Below are 25,857 nucleotides of genomic sequence, written 5' to 3'. Positions count from 1 at the left end.
CAAGAAGAGCATGCAGGAAAAGAAGGTGGAGCTGTGTTCCTTGGTAAAGCAGGGGTGAATCCACCTGTTTCCTCTGCCTCCCCTGATCTCCACCTCTTCCCCCACTAACTTCACAAAGACTTTCCCTAAGGGCCTGTTCTTACAAAGTTGTAGTCTCAACCCTGGCTGCACAGTCAACTCAGCCAGGGAGTTTTTAAAATGTTCCAATGTCAGGAGGTACCCTGGGCCCTTTAAATCAGAACTCTGTGGAGGCTAGGAATTGATATTCTTTACAAAACTGATTCTAATGTGTAGTCTTGCTTGAGAGTCAGCACTGTACTTACAGGGATAAAATGTTACCATTGTGGTTGAAATAAATATGATACACTTTTAATCTATTGAAATAATTACCTATTTTCTTAATAGAGAAAATAATATAAAAAGTAAAAGAAATGTCACAAATAAAAAATACTTGATAAAAAGAATTTAAAATAAAAGAGGGCAAACCTAAAAGTAAGGTTTTTTTACCTTTTGTGGATTTGTTTGTTTAAACATAATAAAAGTATGAATTTACACAAAGACCTTAATGTTTATAATTTTTTTAGAAGTTCTACTTATTTTCAGCTGTGGTTCATGGAGGAAGAGATGAAAGGAAAGAAATGAAAGGAGACAGAAAATGGATTTTGAAATTTGAAGGCAAATAATTTCATGGCTTATGCTTTAGCACAGGGTCAAATTATTTAAATTACAATGTTTAAGGGACAGTAATTCTGAAATTATATACTTTCAAAAGTCAAGACCATCTGTAAATGTAAAGAAAAAAGAATAATATGGAATTAAGCCCACTGTGCATTATTTCTTTAAAAATTCATGTTGGCTAATTAATACTGAAATGTGGTGGACATTTCTTATTAAACAGAAAAGGAAGAGGTTTCACTTTTTAAAAAACTAGAACATACTTCACTGACCACAGAAACAATTATGATTGCTTTTGAAAAATTGAAAAAATAATGGAGAAAATAGACAACTTTTGAATGACCCATTTCTAAGAAGATATAAATTTACCATTTGCTAACATGTTCTAGGTTTTGGTGAGGTGTTAATCATACTTTTGAGACAAAAAAAAATGGGTTAAGGTAAAAAGCTTTATATTCAGTACACTTGCCTCTTTTGTGTATATTTTGAAGGGTCATTGTTAGACATTACCTGAACAATGCAGAACTAAGGGGAAGATGCAGTATGCTTTTAAATGTGCAGTTAGATTGCATTTGTGAGTGTCGATGTTCTTCTTTAATAACCTCAAGTAAAAGGCTGAATGCATTCAACAACAGTAGCTGAAAAAAGTGCAATGAGTCATATTATAGGAAAATGGAGAAAAGGATACAGGACTCTCCACTGAACACAATCCCATATTGTAGGCAATCTGTGATAACACCCTTTTCATTTCAGTTCAGTCCCATAAAATTACCACTAACATTACAACTCATGCAGAACACAGATAAATGTAAAAATGTCACAGAATTCTTCCAGATGGGACTTTTAGTTCCACTAGATCACCATCTACTTTTTTACTTGTCTAATATATCATTACAACCTTCCGTAAGTTAATTTTCTTTCCACTGACCATGTAAATCACAAATCAATTTTCATTTAAAATGCCTGACTAGAGATTGCTTCTGAAAGCTCAGAGCATATGCTTCAGTGAACTTCTCCAACATTCTTCATGTACATTAGAAAAATGTTGTGTTTTGAAATTTTTTCTTTTAAAGGAATTAATTATACATTAAATGCTGGCATGAGAACCAAAGGATCCCATTCTCCCCCTAAAATGCAGATGTATTTTTAAGGCATGAAATCACATGTGGTCAAATATTTATCATGACAAAACAAACATGGCAACATTTTACACTGGCATACAGCACAGTAAAGAACATACATACACATTTGTCACACACACAGGCATGTAGACATATAATTCAGTTTTCAGAACAAAATTATAGATCAAATTTTAGATAAAGCCTCTTTTATGCCTGATAATTCTGTGAATTTTGTGAATGAAAATTTTGCTGTGTGGGAACACACTTTGAAATCTGGGTTTTTCTTTAGTGAAGAAAAGGAGTTCAACCTCAGTACACTGAGATTTTCTAGGAAAAGGTTGTCTTATGCTTCTGTTATGGGAATGTAAAAAATCGCAATTAAAACAATAACTTGGGGGGGAGAGAGTTGGGCAGTTATGGACCTAAAACCATTATAAAACAGGCTTCTTTTTCAGTTTTAGCCCCTTAGTTAGGAATTTATTATTTTAATGGTATTCTGAATTGAATAGATTTTTGCATTTGATAACACTCCTGATTTTTCACAATAGCCTGTAAAAGTGGAAGTGTATTAAATTTTTTAAAAATTCATATATGGTATTTCTATGTGTACACAATATTGGAATATTTCAGGTGAGAAGTCCTTGAAGTTCTCATTTTTAAAAAGCAGTTGACAAATAACTATAAATCAGTATATCGCACGCTCACATAACATTCTGGAACATTTGAGGAGACAAGTACCAATGTGGAAGGCTGTCCCAAGTTTCAGAGGGAATCTGCACTTGCACACTCAGTCACATGTACTGAGAAGCTCCTAGGGTTTCTGGAAAGCTGTGATGGTTGGTGGCCATGTCCTTTTTCTGTATCACTACGTGCATAACTATGTCACTACAGAGATTTGGGGGCTGAGCACTGGTATTTTTCCCCCCTAGCAGTGATTGTTTTTTGGTATGTATTTCAGGATATTATCATTCTTGTAACCAATAACTTATATTTTCAAGTTGCTGGTTAGGATAAGATAAGGTGCCCAGATGTGTGGGGTCCCAGTGTATCCTTAGTAGGACTCTGCCTTAACTGCCTCCTCTTTAGTCCCATGAAGTGGGGAGTTTAGCTGAAAGCATAACTCAGTACAAACCTGGGCAGAGAACTAGATAGGTTAGTGATTTCAATAGCTACTTTTCTTCTTTTTATTTTTAAGAACATAATAGCATTAGTGTTTTGTACTGCAAATATTCTCAGAGTAAGGTTTTTCCAGCTGAAAGGGCACTACTTAGTAAACACAACTTTCTAACTGGAATCTGGACACCAAAATTAAAGCTATTTTATGACTCACTCATTAAGCTCCTGAAAAAAGTGTGCAATATGGTTTTATGACCATAAAAGACTTTATGATTTTGAAGGAGCTTTTGTACACTAGCTCATTTCTTTGAGGAGACCTGCCTACTATATTCTGCGTTCAGTTCTCTGACAGAGTATAGGGCACATCGTATGGATTATAAAGATGCAAAAAAACTTGCTGGTAAAGTGTAGCTCTGCTAAGTGCAGTTCACACTTGACTTAAACAGTACCACCTATTGCATATGAGAATGCACCAGAAATGTTAAATAAATGCATTAGGCATGCAAGATTGGATAGAAATGGTAAAGGAGAGAACAAACTTTTAAAATGTAATTTGAAACTTAAGTGATAAAAATTAAGGCTGGAATTAAATAAGAACTAGTGCACAGCATTTACTAGAAAAGTAAATATCATATTCTGATTTATTAGAGTGTGGTCCCACCAGACCAAAGCATGAACATGGTAGATATATTCATGGCATTCAAAGCAGGAGATAAAGCAATACTCAGCATAGAAGAAATCCTTATGATTCAGGAAGGAGTTTAGATAGCTCTCAAAGGAAGGGAAGATTTCAAGATTGGAAAAAAAACTACAAAGGAAAAGAGAACTGTTGTTTAGGTCCTGAATCTCTTCAAAGACTACTTCTGTTTAATTTTAACAGTTATCATTCCACTGACCAGGCCATTACTTGAAAGTCTTCTTCAAGGAATTTTTTCATTTTATCCATAGGTAAATTTTTTTTTGTCCAGTGAAATCTTTCATTGTAATGGAAGTCAATAGGAAAAGAGCATTTACATTGCAGGAATTTTTTCAATGCAAATATTGCTAGTACCTGCATATATAACACGTTTATATATACCTAAGCATATACATCCAACTGCATTTATACAAATACTATAATTATAATATTTACCATTTGAAGTGCTAAAGCATAAATAAGATAACTTCTAAAGTGCACATTCTCCTTTGGATTATTCCAAAAGTTGGAATCATAAGTAAATGTGTTTAAGCAATATGAGGAAAAGGCAGTGGGTAATTATTCTCTCAAAAATGATTCTTCAACCACAATGAGACACCACTTCACATATGTTAAGATGGCTAAGATCAAAACATAAGAAACAAACAAATAAAACCCAGACAATAATAATATTGGCAAGGAAGTGGAAAACTGGAAACTTGTACATTCTTGGTGGGCATATAAAATGGTACAATCACTATGAAAAATGAATGGCACAGGGACTACTCAAGCAATTAAGCATAAAATTACCACATGAGTATAAACCCAAAAGATTAAAAGCAGTAGAAATAATTTTTCCCACATCCATGTTCATGCCAGCAATATTCACAGTAGCCAAAAGATAAAATCAATCTAAGTATGTATCAACAGATGAATAGATAGACAAAATGTGGCATATTCATACAATGAAATATGCAGTCTTTAAAAAAGAAGGAAATTCTGACAATATGGATGAATCTTGAAGATGTTAAGTGAAATAAGCCAATCACAAAAAAACCCCAGATATTGTACAATTCCTCATATATGAGGTTCCTAGATTAAATTCATAGAAGCAGAAAATATAATGGTGGTTGGTAGGGAATAGGGGTTGGAAGTAATGGGAAGTTATTGTTTAATGGGTATAAAGTTTCAGTTTGGAAAGATGAAAAAGTTCTAGAGATGATGGTGGTGATGATTGTACAACAATGTGTATGTGTTTAATGCCACTAAATTGTATACTGAAAAATGTTTAAAGTGGTAACTATTATGTTATACATAATTCACCATAGTTTTTTAAAAAGAGCAAATAATAAGGGAGGGGAATGGGATCTGGGAGTGTTACAAAAAGTGATTCAATTGTATTTATACTTTTAAAAGGAACAAAAAAGCAAGAAGGTCAAAATGTTAGATTTGATAGAACAGTGTGGTAGGTATACAGGCAGGTGCTGGGGCTGCTTATCCCGGTGCTCACAGTCCAGGGGCTGAGGGGGTGGGGGTGCAAGAGGCCATGGCTGCTGTGGCGAATTCTCTAAACAGCCTCTGAGTACCTCTATTTTCTCTTTTTCTTTTCAAGAAATTCCTCCTATTCAAGTCCCCCTGCTGGTCCAAACAAGCACCTGGCCTCTTGTACAGCCCAGCGTGGCTCTCTCCCAAGAATCCTGCAGCAGACCCTGTACCCTGGCTGGGGCTAAACAGTGTGGTAGGTAGTACACTTATTTACTGTACTCCTCTGTTATGATTTAAATATTTCAAAATAAAAATATTAAGAATTTTATAATAGGCAGAGACTGAGAAGATGGCGGCGAGATAGGTGGGAGCAGAGTCCACTTCCCCTCAGCACCAGTGAAACGCCTAGCTGATCTGAGGAACAGAGCAAACAGCCAACAGTATTCCAGCATATATGAAGATTGGAGAGCAAAGATAGAGGACATTGAAAGATCAGACGGTAAGAAGAGTGCTTAAGGACAATAAGGTCCCTGGGACCAGCGTGGGGACCAGGGCTGCTGAAGCCCCCGGCCAGGGCACAGGGTCTGCTGCAGGATTCTTAGGAGAGAGCCAGGCTGGGCTGTGTGAGAGCCCAGGTGCTTGTTTGGACCAGGGGGACTTGAATAGGAAGAATTTCTCGAAAAGAAAAAGAGAAAATAGAGGCACTCAGCAGCTAGTTAGAGAACTCTCTGCAGCAGCCATGGCCTCTTGTGCCCCAACCCCCTCAGCCCCTGGACTGTGAACACCAGATAAGCAGCCCCAGCACACATCTGAAGCCCTGTTGCTGTGCACCCAGATCAAGCGGCTCGGCCACCTGAGCACACAGACCCAAAGCTCCTGGGTGGGTGTGCACTCTTATCAGCAGCCTGGCTGCCCGGGGGAAAAAAGGCCCAAAGCCTGGATAGGTGCACAACCCGATCAACGGCCTGGCTGCCCACAAGCGACCATGCCTGAAGCGCTGGGGACTGAACACCTCCCACCTAGCCCCTATGCACAGAAGCACAGAGCGCTGCAGGGCCTACTGGCTCTCTAGGAGGAAGGCAAAACACCCAGCAGAGGGGAGCTGCAGGGTTAGGGGAGACTGCAGTCCCGGGAAAGACTTGACTCAGTAGGGGGCTGAACTACCCTGAAGAGGCACCAAGAGCCCCTAGCATCTAGGACAGCAAAGAGCAAGAAGGTGGAGTGTGAGTTGCCCCTAATTGGTGCACCTCAAGGACACCACAAATGGTGGACTAAGGCCTAGGGGGAAGCAGAAGGACCCTGAGGAACTGGACTGGAGGCTGGACAACAGCGAAGAGTGTGGATCAGAAAGGGAGAAAAGTGAAAAAAATCCCTCCACACACCCCCTCCCTTTTCATAGACAGGAAGATCAGCAGAACTGACCTGACCTGTTTAAAGCCAGAAGAACACTTTTTTTTTTCCTTTTTTTCTCTCCTTCTTCCTTTTTGTCCTTCTTTCTTTCTTTTTTATTCCTTCTTTCTTCCTTCCTTCCTTTACTTTTTTATTCCTCTTCCTGCCTTCTTTTATATATTTTTTTATTTTAATTTTTGTTAAAATTCCTTCTTCTTTTCTTTCCTGCGATCTTTTTTTATCCTTCCTTCCTTCCTTCCTTCCTTCCTTCCTTCCTTCCTTCCTTCCTTCCTTCCTTCCTTTCCTTTTCTATTCCTTTTTCCTTCCTTCCTTTCTCTTTCTTTTTTTCCCTCCTTTTCCCACAGATAAGACAATAAAACCTGGAGCTCTGAAAAGACCAGAGTTAGACCCTGTTAGACCCATAAATGACAGCCCAAGACCAGCGAGCTCAGGAGATTAAGGAGATGGCGCCACTGAATCCCACTGCCATTCTACCATAAAAGTTCTTACCATAAACCAAGGTGGTCAGAACACATCAATTTAAGAAGCAGACACTAACAAGAAGAGTCCCACAAAAAAATGGGAAGACAAAGAAACAATCCCCAAATGAAAGGAAAGGAGGAAGCCTCAGAAAGAATGATAAATGAAATAGAGGCAACTCAACTATCAGATACTGAGTTCAAAGCAATGGTTATCAGGAAGCTCACTGAGCTCAGAGAGAACTACCAGAAACTACAGGGAAACTACAATGAACTCACTGCAAAATATATCAACATGAAAACGGAAATAGAAACTATCAACAAGGGCAAAAAGGAAATGAAGAATACAATTTCTGAACTGAATAACACAGTAGAAATAATAAAAAGCAGACTTAATGAAGCAGAGGATCAGATCAGTGAGCTGGAGGAAACTAGAAAACAACACCCATAAAGAGCAAGAACAGGAAAAGAGGCTCAGAAAAAATGAAGAGGGATTAAGGGAAATGCAGGACAACATGAAACGTAATTATCAGTATAATAGGGATCCCAGAAGAAGAAGAAGAGCAAGGGATAGAAAATCTCTTTGAAAAAGTAATGATGGGAAACTTCCCTAATCTGAGGAGAGAAAAAGTCACACAAATCCAGGAAACACAGAGAGTCCCAAGCAAGAGTAACCCAAAGAGACCTACTTCAAGACACATCATAATTAAAATGGCAAAATTCCAAGACAAAGATAGGATCTTAAAGGCAGCAAGAGAGAAACAAGAAGTAACATACAAGGGAGCCCCAATAAGGTTAGCAACTGACTTCTCAATGGAAACTCTTCAAGCCAGAAGAGAATGGCAAAAAATATTCCAAGTAATGAGAACCAGAGGCCTGCAACCAAGGCTACTTTACCCAGCAAGGCTCTCAATCAAGTTAGAAGGCCAAATAAGGAGTTTCCCAGACAAAAGAAGTGTAAAAGAATACAGCTCCACCAAACCAGCTCTGCAAGAGATGCTAAAGGGACTGCTTTAAGGAAAGGAAGGAAAAAAGAAAGACAGAGGAACAGAGGTATGAAAAATGGCAATGAATAACTACCTATCAATAATAACCTTAAATGTAAATGGATTAAATGCTCCAATCAAAAGACATAGAATAGATGAATGGATAAGAAAACATGACCCACACATATGCTGTGTACAAGAGACGCACCTCAGGACAGAAGACCTACACGGACTGAAAGTGAAGGGCTGGAAACAAATTTTCCAAGCAAATGGACAGGAAAAAAAAAAAAAAGATGGGGTAGCAATACTCATATCAGACAAAATAGACTTCCAAAGAAGGGCCATAAGGAGAGACCCAGAAGGTCACTTCATAATACTCAAAGGAAGAATCCACCAAGAAGACACAAACATTGTAAATATATATGCACCCAACATAGGAGCACCCAAATACATAAAGAAAATCTTGGAGGACTTCAAGAAAGATATTGACAGCAACACAATTATAGTAGAGGACTTTAACACCCACTATCAAAAATGGACAGATCTTCCAAACAAAATATCAACAAAGATATTATGTCACTGAACAATACCCTAGATGAAATGGACTTAATTGATATATATAGAGCTTTTCATCCCAAAGAAGCAAAATACACATTCTTTTCAAAGGCACACGGAACATTTGCAAAGATAGACCACATGATAGGACACAAAGCAAGCCTCAACAAGTTCAAGAAAATTGAAATCATATCAAGCATTTTCTCTGACCACAAGGGACTGAAACTAGAAAACAACCCCAAAGGAAAAAACCCAAAACACTCAAAATCATGGAGATTGAATACCATGCTATTAAACAATGAATGGATCAAGAACGAGATTAGGGAAGAAATCAAAAAGTTTCTGGAAACAGATGAAAACGAACTAACAACAACCCAAAAGTTATGGGACACAGCAAAGGCAGTCCTATGAGGGAAATTCATTGTGATACAGGCCTACCTAAAAAGAACAGAAACATTTCAATTAAACAACCTAACCCTACACCTACAAGAACTCGAGGAATAACAACGAAGACAGCCCAGAGCAAGCTGAAGGAAGGAAATAACCAAGATCAGAGCACAGTTAAATGACATAGAGGCTAAAAGCACAATTCTAAGGATCAATGAATCCAGGATCTGGTTCTTTGAAAAGATAAACAAAATCGACAAGCCTTTAGGTAGGCTCATCAAGAAAAAAAGAGAGAGGATTGAAATAAACACAATTAAAAATGAAAGAGGAGAGATTGCAACTGATACCACAGAAAAACAAAGGATAGGAAGAAATTACTACAAAGAACTGTATGCCAAGAAATGTGAAAACCTAGGTAAAATAGAAACATTTCTAGAAAAATATAATCTTCCAAAACTGAATGAAGAAGAGTAGAAAACCTGAACAGACCAATAGCAGCAGACGAAATTGAAGCAGTCATCAAAAAACTTCCAACACACAAAAGCCTTGGACCAGATGGTTTCACAGGAGAATTCTACAAAGCATTTAAGGAAGAGCTAACCCCTATCCTTCACAGACTATTCGAAAAAATCCAAAATGACGTAAGATTCCCATACTCCTTTTATGAAGCCAGCATCATCCTAATCCCAAAACCAGACAAAGACACAACAAAGAAAGAAAACTTCAGGCCAATATCTCTGATGAACATAGACGTTAAAATCCTTAACAAAATATTGGCAAACTGCATCCAGCAATACATTAAAAAGATCATACACCACAACTAAGTGGGATTCATCCCAGGGATGCAAGGATGGTACAATACTCTCAAATCAATAAACATAATACATCACATAAACAACAGCAAAGACAAAAATCACGTGATCATATCAATAGACGTGGAAAAAGCATTTGATAAGATACAGCACCCATTTCTGATAAAAACACTCAGCAAAGTGGGAATAGAGGGAGCATTTCTTAACATAATAAAGGCCATGTATGAGAGACCTACAGCCAACATCATACTCAATGGACAAAAACTTAGAGCTTTCCCACTAAGATGAGGAACAAGCCAAGGATGCCCTCTCTCACCACTCCTATTCAACATAGTATTGGAAGTCCTAGCCACAGCAGTCAGACAAGAAAAAGCAATAAAAGGCATCCAAATTGGAAAGGAGGAAATGAAACTGTCACTGTTTGCAGATTACATGATAGTGTACACAGAAAATCCTATAGACTCCACCAAAAAACTACTTGACCTAATAAATGAATTTAGCAAAACAGCTGGATACAAAGTCAATACTTAGAAATCAAAGGCATTCCTGGATACCAACAATGAAACACCAGAAACAGAAATCAGGAAAAAAATCCCATTTGATATAGCAACAAGAAAAATAAAGTACCTAGGAATAAACCTAGCCAAGTAGATAAAAGACCTGTACTCAGAAAACTACACAACATTGAAGAAAGAAATTAAGGAAGAAACAAACAAATGAAAGCATGTACCATGCTCATGGATTGGAAGAATTAACATCACCAAAATGGCCATACTACCCAAAGCAATTTATAGATTACATGCAATCCCTATTAGAGTACCCATGACATATTTCACAGATATAGAACAAACATTTCAGAAATTCATATGGAACCATAAACGACCCCGAATAGCTGCAGTAATTCTGAGAAATAAGAACAAATCAGGAGGGATCACAATACCTGATATCAAACTGTATTACAAGGCCACTGTAATCAAAACAGCCTGGTACTGGCATAAAAACAGGCACATAGATCAATGGAACAGAACAGAGAGCCCAGAAATAAACCTAAGACTTTACAGTCAATTAATATTTGACAAAGGTGGCAGGAGGATAAAATGGAGCAAAAATAGCCTCTTCAACACATGGTGTTGGGAGATCTGGACAGCTACGTGCAAAAAAATGAAATTCGATTGATAACTTACACCATACTCAAAAATAAATTCAGGGTGGATAAAAAGACTTAAATATAAGTCATAACACCATAGAAGTCCTAAAGGATCACATTGGCAGGAAAATCTCAGACATTCCACGCAGCAACATCCTCACAGACACATCCCCTAAAGCAAGGGACATAAAGGAAAGAAGAAACAAATGGGACCTGATCAAAATAAAAAGTTTCTGCATGTCTAAAGAAAACAACATTAAAATAAAAAGAGAACCAACAGTATGGGAAAACACATTTGCCAATGATACCTCAGACAAAGGCCTGATTTCCAAAATATGTGAAGAACTCACATGACTCCACTCCAGGAAGACAAACAACCCAATTAAAAAATGGGCAAAGGTCTTGAACAGACACTTCTCCAAGGAAGACTTACTGAAGGCCCAGAGACATATGAAAAGATGCTCAGCATCGCTAGCCATCAGAAAGATGCAAAGTAAAACCACAATGAGGTACCATCTCACACCAGTCAGAGTGGCCAGCATAAACAAATTTACAAACAAATGTTGGAGAGGATGTGGAGAAAAGATAGCCCTAGTATCTTGTTGGTGGGAGTGTAGACTGGTGAGGCCACTGTGGAAAACAGTATGGAATGTCCTCACAAAACTAAAGATGGAATTGCCCTTTGACCCCACAATTCCACTGCTGGGATTATACCTTAAGAACCCTGAAACACCAATTCAAAAGAACCTATGCACCCCAATGTTCATAGCAGCACAATTTACAATAGCCAAGTACTGGAAGCAACCTAAGTGCCCATCAGCAAATGAGTGGATCCAAAAACAATGGTACATTTACACAATGGAATTCTACACAGCGAGAGAAATAAGGAGCTCCTACCCTTTACAACAGCATGGATGGAACTGGAGAGCATTATGCTAAGTGAAATAAGCCAGGCAGTGAGGGACAAATACCATATGATCTCACCTTTAACTGGAACCTGATCAACAACAACAAAAAAGCAAACAAAATATAACCAGAGACATTGAGGTTAAGATCAGTCTAACAATATCCAGAGGGGAGTGGGGAGGGGACAGTGAGGATAGCGGTTTACAGGAACTACTATAAAGGAGACATGGACAAAATCAAGGGGGAGGGTGGAGGTGGGGGAGGGAGGTGTGTTCGGCTGGGGTTGGGTGGAGGGATGGGGAGAAAAGTCATACAACTGTAATTGAATAACAATAAAAATTAAAAAAATAGAATGTTATAATAGGCAGAATTATTTTTTGAGGATACAAAAAAAAATATGGCCCAATAAAAGAACAGATCAAAACTCCAGAAAAAATACAACTAATTGATGAAGAGATAGCCAACCTATCAGATGCACAGTTCAAAACATTGGTAATCATGAAATGGTTGAGTATGGTCACAAAATAGAGGAAAAAGTGAAGGCTATGCAAAGTGAAATTAAGGAAAATGTACAGGGAACCAACTGTGAAGGGAAGGAAATCAGTACTCAAATGAATGATTTGGAACAGAAGGAAGAAATAAACATTCAATCAGAACAGAATGAGGAAACAAGAATTCAAAAAAACGAGGAGAAGGTTATAAACCTCTGGGACAACTTTAAACATTCCAACATCTGAATCATAGGGGTGCCAGAAGGAAAAAGAGGAAGAGCAAGAATCTGAAAATTTATTAGGAAAAATAATGAAGAACTTCCCTAATCTGCCAAAGGAAATAGACTTCCAGGAAGTCCAGGAAGCTCAGAGAGTCCCACACAAGTTGGACCCAAAGAAGTACACACCAAGGCACTTCATAATTATATTACCCAAGATGAAACAGAAGGAGAGAATCTTAGAAGCAGAAAGAGAAAAGGACACAGTTACCTACAAAGGGGTTCCCATAAGACTGTCAGCTGATTTCTCCAAAGAGACCTTACAGGCAAGAAGGGACTGGCAAGAAGTATTCAAAGTCATGAAAGGCAAGGGCCTACATCTGAGATTACTCTATCCTTCAAAGATATCATTTTGAATTGAAGGTCAGATAAAGTGCTTTCCAGTTAACGTTCAGTTAAAGGAGTTCATCATCACCAAGCCCTTATTATATGAAATGGTAAAATGACTTATCTAAGAAAAAGATCAAAAAACTAGAAAGAGTAAAATGACAACAAACTCACAACTATCAACAACCAAACTTAAAAAAAAAAAAAACAAGAACAGAAACAAAAATCAAACTAAGCACACAACTAGAACAGGAACAGAATCACAGAAATGGAGATCACATGGAATAAAGCAGCTGGGAGAGGGAGGGGAGAGAATGGGGGAAAATGTACAAGAAATAAGAAGCATGAATGGTTAGTACAAAATAGACAGGATGAGGTTAAGAACAGTATAGGAAATGGAGAAGCCAAAGAAGTTATATGTATGACCCTTGGACATGAACTAAGTTGGGGGAATGATGGTGGGGGTTACAGGGCAGAGGAGAATAAAGGAGAGAAAAAATGGGACCACTGTAATAGCATAATCAATAAACTATATTTTAAAAAAGAAAAACATAGATTGACTTAACAGGAACATCCTTTCTGCTTCCAATGTGTAGTCATTGTAAACACAATATATCAAATTTAAATATACACACAGAAAGAGAAACCTCAGGCATTAGAAATCAAGAACAGCAGACCATTAACTGATAACCTGTCACCCAGGGAGCAGACAGGGGTAAAGACTGGCCAGCTCAGGGGCTGATGTTTGGGCATCAACAAAGAGACAGTGCAAGGGGAGAAGTTTGAACCAAGACTACTATAAAAATCCAGAACTTTGAAGGGGCTGCCCCAACAGTGAAAAGAGATGAGACAAACCCCATTCACTAGCCCAGGTAATTAACAAAAATGATTGTGTCTGTTGGAGGATCTGGGAAGGGGAAAATATCTGTAAGAAATTACAACTCAAGTCTGAATATTTTATAGCATAGAACCTGAAGTTATACTATATACACAGTACACATATTTTCAGAAAGATCATTCAGTGACATGTCTTGGCCATTTGGCAGAAGGAAATTCAGAGCCTCTTATTAGCAGTTACTATGCAATCCAAAGTTATATAATTTCATAGACAAACTATCTCTACTTAAATTAAGTAAAAATTTACCTACCACACTAGAAAATATTCCTCTATGAAGAAAGAGAAAGCAGTAATTAGCTCAAGTACTTAAGCTAAATGGCAGTCTGAAGAAGATTGTCTTTGATTAAAGACAAAAAAAATACATAGCATCAAAAAACCAAATATAACTTCTAGAAGTGAAAACTATAGTCTTTAAAATGAAAAAAAAATAAGGTTAAATATAAAATTAAATATAACTTCAGGGAAAACTAGTAAGCTGGATAACAGATAAAAGGAAATCATAAAAATGCAGCAGAAAATATAAAAAGAAAGGAGGTTAAGCAACATAGAAGATGGAATGAGATGATTCAGTATACATAAAATAGGAGTTCTTTCAGGAAATAACAGATTATTACTGAAATGTCAGGAATCACAAGTCTTAAACAGGATAAATAAAAATAAATCCACAGTAGGGTATTTCATAGTGAAACTGTGAATCCCAAAGACAGAGAGAAAAATCTTAATATCAACCACAATTTAAATGGTAATGGGAAAAATCTACAATAAAAATGAAAAAAATAAATCTGTTCAAAAATAAAATAAAAAGCATTTTATCTATGAAGGAATGACAAATGACAATATATTTATTATCAGGAGAAAATAGAAGCCAGAAGATAATTCCTTCATTGATAAAAATAATAACTATTAACCTAGAATTCTAAGCCCAGCTAAACAATAAAAAAAGGGCAAAAGGAGGATTTTCAAACAAAGAAAATTCAGGTTATCACTCAGAGACCTTCACTGAAAAAATAAAAAATCTCTGGAAGGAAAGAATGGGATACAAGACGTAATGATGAGTAAAAAATTTTCAAAGATAATTAAAGCTAAGTGATCTTGTAAACAAAATAATATTAATAATAATTAATGCTGGGCAATGATAATATAGAAGATTGGAAGGAATGATCAATAAGTTGTGATTGTTATGTGGGAAAAAAAGAAAATATTGATTTGACTCTTTAAAGCAAAAGCATGTTCAAGATACACTGGTTACAACTAAAAGAATAAAAATAGATGTTTAACTTCTAATTCAACAATTGGAAAAAAGAATACTTGATAAATCCCTTAGAATGCTAGATGAAAGGAAAAGGGCAGAAAAAGCATGGTTAAAAAAAGCCCCACAAAATAAGATAATGAAAATAAATTCAATTATATCAGTTTCTACATGTATTAACATAGACAAATCTCAAAAGCAAATGTTGAAACAAAATAGGCAGGATACAGAAATGTAGAATGTGCTATCATTATGTAAAGTTGTAACATACCCAAAATAATACTATTTGTTTCAAGTATGTGTTTTGTAAATTAATAAACACATGCACTGGAGAGATAGTGGCTACTTTCTCGGAGGGAGGGAATGCCATGGAATGCCTGTGAGGAGCAGGAGAAGTAAAGAGGATTTTAGCATTATTTATAATGTTTCATCTTTAAGATAAAAGATCTTAGCAAATGTGGCTAAAATGTTAAAATTTTAGATGATTTTATTATATATTTCCTTCTATATTTGAAACTATGAAGTATAATAATTTTCAAAAGAAAAGAGAATTTTAGATTTTGATCAATGGAAATTATTCATAAAAATTTCATCCTTTTTCTTTCTGTATGGATAAAAATCCCAAGCAGTTCCTAAACCACAGCAGAAGACCTACAAAAATGTGTTCTAATTTTTGCACCAAAGCCAATGATTTGTGATTTTTCTGTTTGAAGGTCCAAAATTCAAGTGCATGCTAATTATTTGTATTTTAATGCTTTTAACCATTGCCACATATATATGAGGTTTATGGAGACCCTCCACACCAGGCTGGTCCTATCTAGCAGTAATATAATGTGAGCCACAGTGTAAGCCACATATATAATTTATTTTTTTTTTTGATTTTTTTTTGTCATTCAGTTACAATTGTCTGCATTTTCTCTCACATATATAATTTAAAAGTTTCTAGTATCCATATTAAGAAGGTGAAAAGAAACAGATAAAATTAATTTTAATAATATATTATACTTGACCTAATATATCCAAAATATCATTTTAATATGTTATCAAAATAAAGATGATAATCAGATTTTTTGCACATGTGTGGATTTTATATTTACAGCATTTCTCATGGCTACCATACTGGACTTTTGCAGCTCTATCTAATGAAAGTAGCTCTCATTCATTGTGTACTTACTAAGTATCAGCCACTACACGAGCATGTTCTATAGTTTACATTCAGTCATTAAAACCACCCTGTAAAATATCTGAAGGAATAATATTTTTTTAGAGTTTATTTATTTATTTTTAGAAAGAGAGGAAGGGAGAGAGAAAGAGAGGAAGCGAATCATCAATGTGGCAGAGAAACATTGATCAGCTGTCTCTTGCACGCCCCCAACCAGGAACCTGGTGGGCAACCCAGGCATGTGCCCTGACCAGAAATGGAACTACAGACATTTCAGTTTTCAGGACAATGCCAATCCCACTGAGCCACACCAGTCAGGGCTGAGGGAAAAAAAAAAATTGTTGAAGAAATACCAATAAACATTTTTTCCAGAAATAAAATACTTGTTAAGAATACTAAAACAATATATGTGAGGAAAGTAAATAGAAATCAGAGTGCCTTGCCCAGGTCATATATCTAGCAAGCTGCAGGGCTGGAATTAAACCAGGTTAATGTGACTCATGGCCTGTGCTATTAACCACCACACTCAAAGGTCACTTATGGGCAGTGGCTTGCTTTCTCCTTAGGTAATCCTCTCCTGATCATTTAGCTTCTTATTAACTGAAGACCTCAAATCTCATTCTTACCAGGCATTAGGGTTTTTAGTTGGGTGCATACTCCATCTAGGCCTAGAGATGGTGATATGCACACCCCTCTCTTTTGCCCATCTCTTGTCAAGAGGTTGGAAAATGGGACCTAATATTTGTTCTGACTGGGAACCCCTTCAAAATGAGGTAAAATGCAGGAAAACAGCAATGTGCCAAAGAAAGGGAAAGGCTGATATAATTAAGCTCAGCACACTGTAGCCATCTTCAATCTTTTTGTCTGTATCTATTGTTCAACTATTTGACAAACTTCTATTTCTAGCCTCCCCATAAAAGTCTCCCTAATTGGGGAAGTAGTATACCTTTCATGGTTTTATAATAAACTGGAGGTGAGTACCAGTATGGAATCAAAGGAAATAAAACTCCAGTTGCTGCTGCTGCCAGGGTTGCCTTCTGAACATGGCTTATACAATATTTCATCTGTGCTGACACCTTTCACTCTCAATTATTTGGCTGCTGTCAAAACAAATCAATCAAATTATAGCACCATGTCTTCATGTTACAATTCCATTGTAAGTTAGCAACATTAGCTTTGAAATATATGGAAGTATAAATTTTATCTCTATTATTTATTTAATGCAACTTTCTCCCATGTGAGTTATTTTCCAAACACAGCAAATTCAAATTATCTTATGTCAAATGCTGAATGTGTGTGTGTGTGTTCTAAGAATTTCTAAAATAATGGCACACAGGAGAACTGAGATGCATAAGAATGTGTTAATGCACCTGCATGTTTGTGCTAATCTTAATCCAGTGACAAATGGCAAACATACTAAGTTGTTTTTGTTTTTTGTTTTGGGTGGAATTTTTGGCTACAAACTTGGTGAGCACAGTTTATTGATAAATTTTGGGAGTTGGAGATGACACTACACCCAAGGAAAAAGTTAATGTAGAAACAAAACATTTTCAGAGATAAACTTTGCTTACAGTAAGATATAATTTTCTAAGATAAACCATTTCCAAAAATTAAAACTATATTAGCTAAACTACAGTTTTCTCAAGTACAGACATCCTCTTCTCTAGCACCAAATGTAACACTGCCCTGCATGGCTATGGTAGGCATGAACCAAAGTGCTTTAAAAAGAAGAAAGGAAGAAAAAAAAAAGCTCAAACATTTTCATTTTGAAATTTTAAGGCTCAAATACATTTTTAAATAATAGATCTAAATCAACTGAATTACTTTTCAGCAAAAGAGCAAACACTGTTGAAGCTTTTATGTACAAGCTCTTAAAATATCTTTTTTATACATGAAAACTTGGCATGTCTTTAGAAGATAAAAGACAGTTACATTTTTGGCTTCTTCTTATTGCACTCTGGTTATATAAGGGTAAGCAACAATCAAAGCTTCATCATGAATACATAGATTATGTCCCATAAAAGAGTATTAAAACCAGGGAATCACATGAGTTCCAGCCCAACCTGGTGCAGAACAACCACACATGCTGGGAATTCTTTCTCAGTCTCCATTGGGCCTGCATCTTCCTCTACCAGTAGTTTAAATTGCTGTGTTCCTTCCCTAACCTCTTCTTCCCCAGAAGTTTCTTCCTCCCTGGCTATGGTCACATATGTTGATGGTTTCAGGATCTCCACCACCAATTCCATTCTGAATTCTAGATCCATGTACTTCCAACCGGCTACTTGTATCTCCATTTAAATTTTCTACAGGAAACTTGTCCTAATAATGTCAAACTGAATAAGCAATCTCTCTCTCTTTCCCCTTATTATTCTACTTTTAATTTATCACCAATTCTTTCCAAGTCCAGTCCTCCGCCTTTCATTAGTGACACCAACATCCTTTCTTTCCTGGATTACTGTAAAAGCCTCCTTCCTAACTAAACAGGAGTGTCTACCATAGTACCTGGAAAGTAGCAGATGCTTAGTAAGTATTTGTGAATTTGATCGATCATTGTGCACTGTTCATGGGAAGAAATGAGGCCTAGCTTTTCCCTACCGGGGCCTGAGAAATAATAGCTGTGACCTCTCACTGGGAATCTGCCCTGCAATAAGTGCACATATAAGAGGAGACAGGACTTACTTGGAGAGTATTAGCTCGCTGGTCACTAAATAATGGGCAGAGGGGAATTGGGGACCATCTCTAATTCCACTGTTTTCAGTACCTGCCCACTCCCTGTCCCTCAATTTTCTGCAGATACAGAAGTCCCCTGTATTTAGTTCTGGAGAAAATTTGAAAAAATAATCCCAGTTCCCTCTCATTTGTGATAATGAAGTGAGATTGAGAAGCATTTTAAGCATTTTATGTCTCCCTGCTTTTAGGTACCAGTGCCATTCTAGTGTCAGCCATCTTGAAAAGAGCTCTGATGTCTGGCTTGGAATCTAATCCAGTCTGCACATCCTAGTGTAGACACACTGCTAGATGCCATCAAGAGCTCTGATGGATTTACAGTTTTATTATGTGCAAACTGGGGATCACATTACTTCCCTGCCTTTTGCTTTGAAAATAAATGCTTTGGCTTTGCTTTGACATTTATGTGGCAGCTGGAAACCATTATCCTTTGACAATGCTTTATTCCATTGACAGTATCTTTAAGGACACAGTATACTAGTCATACTCCTCATTCATGCACTCCCAGTTTAATCCATGCCCCAGTGCCTCAGCGATGCCTGCTTCAAGAATAATGTATTACAGAACAGGCTCTCCAGGTACTTTAAATAAAATCTCTGAAGCTTTGGAGATATGGAGGTTTAAAAACTGCCAAAGGAAGACATGTTGCAACAACTTTTTGTAACTTCTTTACAGTGGATTTGGTGTTCTTGTATGCCATGTCATGTGGGGCTCTTCTGAATAGCAGGGCAAATATGAATTTATGCACTAAGTATTTTTAATATTGGACTTTGTGATCAAGCCACTAACCAGAGGCTGAGAACTCATTACATACAATACTAAAAGCCAGAGTCTGTTCTCCTCATTTCTATGGCAGGTACTGCATTTTCCTTTGTCCTTTCTCTGAGTGACATTAGACCTCTGCTCACATGCTCATGATACCCCTAGGGATGAGACTTTCTGAGTGTGGGCATTGTGAGACTAGCTGAAAAGTAAATCTCAAGGAATAGCGTTGCACATGGCTGCCTACTTGTTTTCTTCTTCAAGAATGATACCAGAATGATTAGTCCACATTCCAACTCCCCCAATCCCTCCCCACCAATAATTTTTCCCGTGGTCAATAAAATCAAGGCATTTGAAGGCAATTTTATTAATATTAAAAGTCATTTATACAAAATGAATGCATAGAGTTGCTTTGTGGTTGTATTGTTTTTAATTTGAAAATTAATCCACTTTGAGTTGAGAGATGTTTTCTTACAAAGGTGGTTAGAACATCAAGACAACAGACCCATAGACTTAATCTTGTCAATGTTAGTAATGATACTTTGGACATGATCTTTCACTTTAATGAATACAAGGTATTCTAATTTTGAAATAACACTTATTAATGGAGAGTCATTAAGAAGGAAAACAATCACCCATAACATCTCACTGTCTAGAGTCCACAGTAACACTTTGTTGTATATAGTATTTTTCTTTTCCTTTTTCTGTGCTATGTGTATGTTTGGGACAGGCTTCTTCTAAAAATTGGGATCAAATTGTGTATGTTTGAAATCTTTATTATTTTAGTGTTAGTATCTGCTTCTGAGAAATACAACCATTAATACTTTCTACAGTGGGACAACTTGAGTTTCTCATTTCCATGAGTTTTTTCCTAGATTTCATTTTATTAGTTGTTTTATACTCACCCATTATTTTTAATGTTTTAAAACAAGTTGGTATTTTATAAGCACCATGGCACCCATTTACCTTTTTCCAATTTTGAAAAAACTGAGGCATATCTTAGAAACATAAAATTTACCGTTTCTTATGTACAGTTTTACAAGTTTGATAAATGCATATATCTGGTAACTACCACCATGATCAACACAGAGAAGAGTTGCATCAGCCCTCAAATCCCCTTGAACTCCTTTACAGGTAACTGCTCCCCCTATCCTATCCTTGTCCACCCCTGGTCACCACTGATCTTTTTCTGTCCCTATAGTTTTGCCTTTCTTAAATGTTACATAAATGGAGTCATATTTATATGCACTCACTGGCTATTTTAAATATTCTCCAGTTGTCCTAGGTATTTATTATCCACTTTTACATTTATTATTTGAATTTGATAAATATAAGACATATACTTTAAGAAATACGTAATGTGTTGTGTTGTAAGGAACCCCACGGATAGTCCATGCAACCCAGTGGAATTATAGAATCTCAGGGCTGGAAGGAATCTTAAAGCTCTCCTTAGAGCTTTACTCATGAGGTATATCTTCAGTGCAGTGGCTATTGAACAATGTAGCACCTTGTTTCCAATTACATGCAGGAAAAGCACCCTCTCCTTAGAAATACCTTCAGTACCACTGGCAGCAGATCTGACTAGGTGACTTGCCTGACCAAGAAGATGTGAGTGGAAGTGATGTGGGCCACTTGTGAGCCAAAGCTCAGAATTCCTAGAATGAAGATGTACAACAGAGCCATGGCTGACTGGCAGCCAGCATATATTATGAAATAAATAAACCTTTGTTATATCTTAGTGAGAATTGTCCATATTTGTAACTGGAGCATAACCTAGTGAAAGCTAAAGATACAAACATCTGTCCATCAGGTTGTTCAATCTTTCTTTATTGAGAATCTGTGGTTAACTTTTCCTACCACTTAGGTATTCTCTATAGGACACTCTTCCCATGTCCCTTGTGACCTCTTGGTCTCTGTCCAGTGAACAGACTGATACTGATGACCCTGTACAAAATACATCCTCCTTGCCCCCTTCTTGCCACCCTCATCACCTCCATCTGCATTAATCCCTGGACTAGCAGAGAAGTGCCTTCAGGGGATCTCTGTATTCTAAGCCAAGGTCATGGCCTAGTACACTATGAAAAATCAGTATTTGTTGAGTAAATGAATAAAATTAGTAAAAAACAAAACTAAAGAAGCCTATTTCTTGTTAAGCTGGTATGATTCTTTTTACTATCAGATAATTAAAACTATGTAACATGATGTGTCTGCCCTTTTGATTTTTCCTTTCTTTCCAAACCTTTGTTTAGGTTTTATTTTCCCCTCTAATAAACAGCATTTGGTCTTTCACACTTATATTACAATGTGTTTCAAACTCTTGGAATTACAGAAGTATAATTAAATAAACACAAATGTATATCCATGCAAATATCATGGCATAATTTCATTGTCCTTAAGTACATTTGTCTTCAACACATCAGGCCATATCATCGCCACTTAGCATGCATAGGAAAGGCAGACAAGGCCCTCCTGTGTGACCCCTTCCTGCTCCTCTTTGCTTGCCACCTCAGACTCCCTAATCTTCACTTCAACAACAACCAAAGCTGTTCACAGAACTCTGTAGACTTTATGTTCTTCATTCCTTTGTCTCTACATTGAATGTCCCCTTGACTTCTCTTCACTTGACTTACTCATAGTAATTCTTCAACATTCATTTATCTATCTACCCATCCATGCATCCATCCTCCATCCCTCTATCAATTCATTTATTCCTGAGCACCTATTGTGAGCTAGGCACTGCTCTAGTGTTTGGACCACATCACTGAATCAAACAAAGATGACTGTCATGGGGTTTACACCCTAGGGGTAGAGCCAGACAGAAACAATACATATTATCAATATATTACATGGGAAATGTTCCTCCACAAGAAGAAAACCATGTATCACACTACGGCCTCCTCTGCTCTACATGGCTACACTAGTAAGCATGACCCAAAGTGTTTTTTTTAATTTTAATTTTTTATTGTTATTCAATTACAGTTGTGTGCCTTTTCTCCCCATCCCTCCACCCCACCCCAGCCAAACCCCCCCTCCCCCACCTCCACCCTCTCCCTTGATTTTGTCCATGTGTCCTTTATAGTAGTTCCTGTAATCCCCTCTCCTCACTGTCCCCTCCCCACTCCCCCCTGACCATTGTTAGATTGTTCTTAACTTCAATGTCTCTGGTTATATTTTGTTTCCTTTTTTTTCTATTTATTATGTCCAAAGTGTTTAAAAAGGAAAAAAAAAAACCCTCAACCATTTTTGAGATTTTAAGGCTATACAGAAGATAATATGTGTTATGTAAAAAAGAAATAAAGGAAAGCAGGTAAGGGAGAACAGAAATACTGGAGGAGTACATGGAAGATAGTAGGTCTGGTGCTTTCTGGGGGGAAAAGTGCTTCAGGCAGAGGGAACAGCCTGAGCAAAGGTTCTTGGGTAGGAGCATATTCAAAGAACACCAGGGAGGCCAGATGCCCTCCCACCAAGGCTGACTGAACTGAAAGAGGTGTAGAAGTGAGAAAGCAATATAAATTATACTGAAGATGTGTATCTTGGAAAAACCTTTGGCACATGAAACTGACTACTCAAAGCAAAAGATCAGAAGCGTTCTTGGGTTCTAAGAGAATAAGATTCCCAAAGGAGCTTCAAGTCTTTAACTGTTGAAAACTTTAAGCAACTGCTGGCCCCCAAGCTTCCATAAGCCACTCATGGGCTGAGAAAGCCTACAAAGAATGGTATATTCCTCAACTTTTTCTTCAGATGTGTCCAAGGAAGATAATGAACCAGGAAGAATATCCCAGCAGTGTAGCCACATGCTCAGGAAAAGAGTGGCCAAAGGTCGCCCATATTGACACTCAACAGAGGACCTTCTCCCTGTCCCCAGGGAAGTGGACCTTCACAATGTCTGCCTACTAGGACACAGGAATGGCTACAGATAAATGAATTGTGGCATATTCTTAAGAAGGAACACTACTTGAAAATGAAAGAAACTACAGATCTACACAACAACATGAATGAATCACGAAGATTATGCCAAGAAAAAAAAAAGCCAGACATGAAAGAATACACACTGTATGAATCCATTTATATGAAGTTCTAGAACAGATAAAGCTATATAAATGTGTATAAGGACTCTTTCTGAGGTATTGTGTAGCCTATTTTTAAGACTGGTTCCCTTGAAAGAGGATTGTCAAGGGCTGTGATTCCCTAAAGGTGGTGAGACCACCAGTGGTCTGACAAAATGACTGACTAGCACTGCCCTTCAGGTGGTAGACACTGATCTTGGGGACCTTGGAGAGATGAGACATTTCACTATTACCATCCTTATTGCCCTTGGATTCCTTGCATGGTGACCAACTCTTTCTGGTTTGCCTGGGACTTTCCTGGTTTCACAGTAAAAATCCTGTGTCCCAAGAGGACCACCAGACCCCGCACACCAGGATGGCTGGTCAATTCTTAGACCAGTGAGGTCTGGGTGATGAAGAAATTATGTGGAAAGATATGAAAGGAACAGAAAGGCCAAAGAAAACTGGAAGACAGAACTTTCTTGGATCCTGACAGTGTTTTAGAAATTAAGATTCATTCATAAGGACATTAAAGAAAAGGTTGTTGGGGAGGGGCTGGAGTACTCAGATTAACTAGGAAGTTTTCCTATAACTGTCTGACTCACAACTGGGAGTGTTTCATTTGAGTGACCTTGGCCCCCCTCCCAACATCACTGGAATTTCAAAGATGGAAACTAAGAGACATGTTCCCTTACTGCTTGTACAGAAGACAAGATCTTGGCCATTAACTCCAAAACACTTCTGAAGATAAGGCCATAGGGAAATCATGTGAGAAGCACCAAGGTATAAAGAGAGCTAAACTTTAGGATTATTTTATGAAACCAAAGATACCAAAAAGAACCAAATTCAAAACTATAAGTTTATACTAAATTTCATATTGAGAGAAAGAGAGAGAAACTTGATGCAAGTTTGGAAGTTCCTACTGGACCAGTAACTAATTCTGAACCCTTAAAATAACAAAGTAATAAAGCCCTAAGAATACCAAACTATAGTAAAGATATAACAAGCCCAGTTTTTTGGACTCTGACTTTGGTGTCCATTTTAACCAAGCAAGATTAATTCATGACCTACCCCACAAGCTTACATTTATTTATAATATCCAATATTCCCATAAGTGCGAATGTTCCAAATGGAAGATGCATTTTGACAATGCCCATTTCTTCATTAAGATTTCATTATCCACCTACATTAAAAAGCCTAGCCCTACACTTTGTTGCTTTTGCTTTCACTTTGTTCATTCCTGCCGTATTTGCTTAATCTTGAGATCCTGGCTTCCCAGGCACTCTCAAATTTGAAACAAGCAAAATTTGTGCATTAATGTGTCCTGGGCATGTATGATTTATGAATGGTGGTTTTCTTATCACAATTTAATGGTAGAAGAGAGACTGTTTTAAAAATTAAATTAAAAGTCAAGAAGTGGCAACAGTGGATAGGATATTAGAACATAATAGTATGTAAAGAATAGTATGTTGAGTCAAGAGTTAATCAGTTTTTAGTTGGTCTAATTCTTAATCTGTGGACTGATGCTCTGACCAATTTAGTAGGTTATAAGGAGCCCTGACATTTGATCAACTAAAAATTTACTTTATATGGTTGTTCTGAAAACATACCCAACAAAACTCCCACCCTGCAGAAACAAATTTAGTCACTAACATTTATATCAATAAAGAAAACATCTTTGCCTAATCCCAAATAAATTTGTTTACGCTTTATTAAGTATCCTAATTATATTCAAGTCATTTTCTGTCATAAAATATTTTCTCTCAAGGAGTCTCTTGTAAACAGGTTTATCAGTTAGTGTTACCAAATCTCTTAAAGAAAGTCAGAGCCTTCATTATGTCAAGGGAACTACCCTTTTTGAATAAGCTAGAATTCAACTCTTGCTATATGCTCATGTAACAGAAAGGCTCAATAGTTGAGTCTATTTTTCTCATAATAAACTATGATTTCAAATAATATAATTTTGTTGAATAATTATAACTGAAATATACTTAGTAAACACAATAGTAACTAAACTAATTATTCCAATTGATTCCTTCTTGAGATGTTTCAACCACTTCATGCACAAACCAGTCATGTCTAACCTTTCATTGAAGATGGCTAAATTGAAGAACTCATGAGATTGTAACTCAGGTCCTCAAGTAACAACATAATAATTTTAAATGTAAGTTTTTGATGATGAT

The 25,857-nt window shown here is 37.0% G+C and overlaps 1 protein-coding gene across 1 annotated transcript in view; it reads right to left on the bottom strand.

The window, feature by feature from the left end:
• The window catches only part of POU6F2 (POU class 6 homeobox 2), a 565,270-nt gene that overhangs the window by 293,688 nt on the left and 245,725 nt on the right, over positions 1 to 25,857 (bottom strand). The window lies entirely within an intron of this gene.

This window comes from Desmodus rotundus, chromosome 6 (assembly GCF_022682495.2).
Source record: "Desmodus rotundus isolate HL8 chromosome 6, HLdesRot8A.1, whole genome shotgun sequence".
In the NCBI taxonomy this organism is placed as follows: Eukaryota; Metazoa; Chordata; class Mammalia; order Chiroptera; family Phyllostomidae; genus Desmodus; species Desmodus rotundus.
This window is presented reverse-complemented; position numbering and strand designations above follow the sequence as displayed.